Source organism: Sinocyclocheilus anshuiensis, unplaced genomic scaffold (genome assembly GCF_001515605.1).
Source record: "Sinocyclocheilus anshuiensis isolate Anshui unplaced genomic scaffold, SAMN03320099.WGS_v1.1 scaffold166, whole genome shotgun sequence".
Lineage (NCBI taxonomy): Eukaryota > Metazoa > Chordata > Actinopteri > Cypriniformes > Cyprinidae > Sinocyclocheilus > Sinocyclocheilus anshuiensis.
This window is the reverse complement of record NW_015546050.1, coordinates 1,090,135-1,094,823: the sequence shown is the minus strand read 5'-3', so window position 1 is coordinate 1,094,823 and position 4,689 is coordinate 1,090,135. Positions and strand designations below refer to the sequence as shown.

Below are 4,689 nucleotides of genomic sequence, written 5' to 3'. Positions count from 1 at the left end.
CTGTTTTCTATGTGAATATATGTTAAAATGTAATTTATTGTTGTGATCAAAGCTGAATTTTCAGCATCATTACTCCAGTCTTCAGTGTCACGTGATCTTCAGAAAGCATTATAATATGCTGATTTGCTGCTCAAGAAACTTTACTGATTATTATCAGTGTTGAAAACAGTTGTACTGCCCAATATTTTTGTGGAAACAGTGATGCATTTTACTTTTCTGTATTCTTTGATGAATAGAAAGTTCAAAAGAACAACATTTATTTGGAATATAAATATTTTGTAGGATTTTAAATGTCTTTAGTTACTTTTGATCAATTTAATGTGTCCTTGATGAATAAAACAATTTTTAAAAAATATAATTTTAAAGGTGCAGTAAGCAATTTCTGAGAAACGCTTTTGAAAGTGGATCGGACCAAGCACCAAAACACACTTGTAGCCAATCACCAGTAAGGGGCATGTCCAGTAGTGATGGGGGAGGTGCCTGTGTTGAATAGCTTGTTCAGAAATTTGGGGGCGGTGGCAAGATAGGGGTGTGATTCTTTTGGGTAAGTGCGTGTTTGGTTTGGTGATTTCAAATATCAACAGCATTTCTCAGAAATCGCTTACTGCACCTTTAATACTATATATTTTAAAGTATAAAGAGAGAGAGAGAGACCTTTAACACACCTTTATTTATAAATTACACTGTATAGACATACCTCAACCAATACTTAACTGTAACAAATCCATTTACATAAAAAAAAAACACAATCCTCATTTAAGCATGTTTAACAGTCACAAAAACCCCTCATTAATTTAATACCAGTTCATTCTCATAATCCACTGTGCACAAAACATAATTCAAAGCCCAAATTTCAATAAATATGTCCAGGTTATTTGTCAGTTTAAAATATGCAAACTCTGCCTTGATTCTATTTGCTATAAGAGCCTTTAAAACCACCTCAGGACCTACTACCACCTCTCCTTTCAATTCCTTTTCTGTGTTAACCATAACGCCATCTTTGCTCCTCCTAACACAAAATTGATTAACAAGATTTTTTTCTTGTCTGAAGCAACATATTTTGGTCCAAAAATGAATAATTCATTATTAAAATGTACTCCCAAATCTCTAACCCACCCGTCTAAGTCTGAAACAACCCTCTTAACCTTAAACAATTTAAAAACAAATGATCTATTGACTCATCAGTACCACAAAAAGGGCATTCTTTTCCTACAGTGGGGTCAATGTGTGCCACATGTCTGTTTGTAGCTACCGCCCAGTGGACAACCCTCCATTGAAGATCCACAGTGCGTTTCTCTATAGGAGGTTTGTACAGGGACCTCCAGCAGCCACTAGGGGATGAGTCTGGCCCGAGCTAATCTGACCACTTTGTCTCTTTGCAATCTTTGAGTACGTTGTAGTGAGACACTTTCACACAAATATTATTTAGTGCCTTTTTTGAAACGGTCTCAAAAGCTTCCAGCACAGGAGTCCTGAAATTTAGAATTGAACCTTCCTCTGGCTCTGCATCCACCGCTGCTGAAATTTCCACTTGGGGAAAATGACTCCCTCTGTTCTGTTCAGGAACTTAATTTTCCTCTGGGCTTTGTCTGAAGACAGAAGGTAATGCTGAAAAAATTCCGTCTATTATTCTCTTTGTAATCCTTATAGACTTGATGCCTGTCATCTTGCACATTTCCTCTGGACTTTTCCAGTTTGCACCATTCTTTAAGTCAGCAACTCTTGCACACCCCGCTCTTGCCATTACATTCTGTATGCTCCTGGACTCCAGTACCTGTGCTGGTATCAGCGGATTATTAAAAAGAGGTTAATTCTCTGTCCAAAGTCCAATATTTGAGAGATCCCTCTTGACTTTAAAAACTGAAGTCCATGCTCTCAAAACAGTTTTGTAGAATGGGGAAACATCCCTCAAATCCATGTTAGCCAGTTTAATCAAAAACAGTTGCACATCATAGTTGAAACCATTCATTTTTCTCAACACAGCGCGCGCTGTATCAGCCCAGCACGGTTCCGCATACAGCAGTCTTTGTGCTGTTTGAAGTCTGAACGTCTTTATTCTGTTCTCAATGTCTATCAGGTCTTGTCCTCCCTCTTGAATAGGTAGGAAAGTTAAAGCAGATTTTTTTCCAATGCTGTCCATCCCAGAAAAAGTCAATTAACTTTCTTTGTAGCTCTTTAACAACACTTTCTGGGGGATCCATAACATTCATTTTATGCCATAACGCAGATTCAGCCAGATTATTCGTGACCAATACCCTTCCCCTATAAGATAGCTGGGGTAGCACCCACGACCATCGAGACAACCGGTCACACATTTTTTCCACCATACCCTCCCAGGTTTTTTGCCTATATTGCTCTGTTCCTAAAAACACTCCCAACATCTACAAACCCTCTCTTCCCCATTTAGCTCCCCCTAGAAGCACAGGAGGGATTCTCCCCTGCCAATCTCCTAATAAAAATCTTTCTCTCTTTTCCCAATTTACTTTGGCTGATGAAGCCTTTTCGTAAATGTTTAAAGCAAAATAATGTTTTTTTTTTACTTTAAACCGAATAAACACATTTCATTACACCAAATACACAAAATAATGTTCTTTTTAGCAGCATCATATGACCCCTTTAACAATCCAAGGTCGCCTTTTTTAGGTAATAAAGATAAAACCGCTCTTCTACAACTTGTCGGCAGTTCATCTTTTCTATGAGAAATTCTAAAAACATCAAGTAAATCCTCTTTTAAAAGAGTCCAGAATTGCTTATAAAACTCAGAGGGAAGTCCATCGATGCCAGGAGACTGACCATTAGAGAGTTTCTTTACAGCCTCTGATATTTAGTCTAATTGAATGTGCGCATCAAGCCATCGTCTCTGATCATCAGTGAGCTTTGGCAAATTTCTTAGTAGGTCATCCATGCAATTAATGTCGCAGTCTCTTGCTTTGAATAAATCAGTATAGAAGTCTTTTGCATGGTTTCTCATTTCTTTTGGATTAGTTGTTAAAGTCCCGTCTGGTAGTTTCAAATGTAGCATAAGTTTTCGTTCTCCTTCTTTCTTCTACAAGTTGAAAAAATATGAACTTGGAGCATCTATTTCTCGTATCGAAGAAAACCGGGCTCTTATCAAAGACCCTTTTGCTCTTTCATTGAACAGAGATGCCAAAACAGACTTTTTTCCTCTTAATTGCTCCTCTTCTTCTGAATTCTCTTCAATAATTCCTTCTTCGATTTCAGTAATTTCTCTCTGAAGTACTTTAATAGTGTTTTTTACAAGTCTATTTGAGTAAGCTGTATAGTCCTGGCAAAAAAAAAATCGTATTTGTGCTTTTCCAACCTCCCACCATTGCACCAAATCTTCATAGTCACTTTTTTGTTCTTGCCATTTAGACCAAAATAACCCAAACTTTTCACAAAATACAGAATCATGTAATAATTTCAGATTAAAATGCCAATAATAACTAGAATGCTGTGACTTTTTGAAACTCATTTCAATTATGCATAAATGATGATCAGTAAAACCATTTGGAAAAATATTAGCTTTTAAAACTCAAATTAGAATTATGTTTACTTATATAAAACCTATCCAGCCTTGCAGAACTAATATGATCATGAGAGGCTTTGACCCATGTATATTGCTTCACTGTTGGGTGTTTCACCCGCCATACATCAAATAAATCATATTTTCTTATAATACTGCCTAATGAATTAGCAGACTGGGGATGAGGTTCTTCACTATTTCGGTGTAGTGTAAAATCTAAAGTACAATTCCAGTCTCCCCCAAGAACCATACATACATTATCAAAAAATTTTTTATTCACTAGATAATTTTATAAAAAAAATTCTACTCTTTCTGCTCCATTATTTGGTGAATAAACATTAATGAAAATAAAAGAAAATCCCATTAACTCTACCTGTACAATTAAAATTCTGCCCTTAACTATCTCATAAGGAGATATATTAGTCATATTAAGCTTTTTGGAAAACAAAATTGCAACACCTCCACTTAGATTAGAGTCATGGCTTAGAAAGATCTTACCCTCCCACCACATTTTCCATTCTATTTCATTACTTAAATTGCTATGGGTTTCTTGCAAAAAAAATTATATCCATATGTTTATTTTGAATCAATTCATACAAAGCGGCTCTTTTTCTATAATTCCTTCCTCCATTAATTTTAATTGTCCCTATCTTTAAGCTCTCCATAAAAAGAGAAAGAATAGAAAGACAAACAAGCAGAAAAGAATAGAAAGAAAGAAGCACCCCTTGTGACTTAACCATTACTTATATTACTTTTTAACCCATTTTTTTCCTTTTCGTAATTTTGTCACAATTTTTTTCAGTCTAAATCTTTTCCTTCTACTCAATTCTTCAAATCCTACACTCTTCTGTATTTTGACTGCCGATCTCAAAAATCTTTCAACATCAGGAAAAAATGTTTTGGCATCAAAAGTCTTTATGAAAGTTTCATCCAGGAAGTCATTAATTTCTTTCACTGTATATAACTGATCATCACCACTCTGAGAAATAATATCAGACATTTCTGAAAGACTATCATCATCATCCATCTCCTCATTTTCATCATCTCTCAACAACCTCAGCAGTACCTTTATGATCATTACTGTTTCCATTTTCATCACACTGAGCAGCATTTACTTTAGCTTTCTCAACTCTCTCACTTCCAGTATCACAATTTTTTACATT

General features: G+C 35.6%; 1 protein-coding gene across 1 annotated transcript in view; it reads left to right on the top strand.

Annotated features, from left to right (window-relative positions):
• LOC107699156 (neuroendocrine convertase 2-like) overlaps window positions 1–4,689 on the top strand; it is a 68,424-nt gene that overhangs the window by 29,573 nt on the left and 34,162 nt on the right. The window lies entirely within an intron of this gene.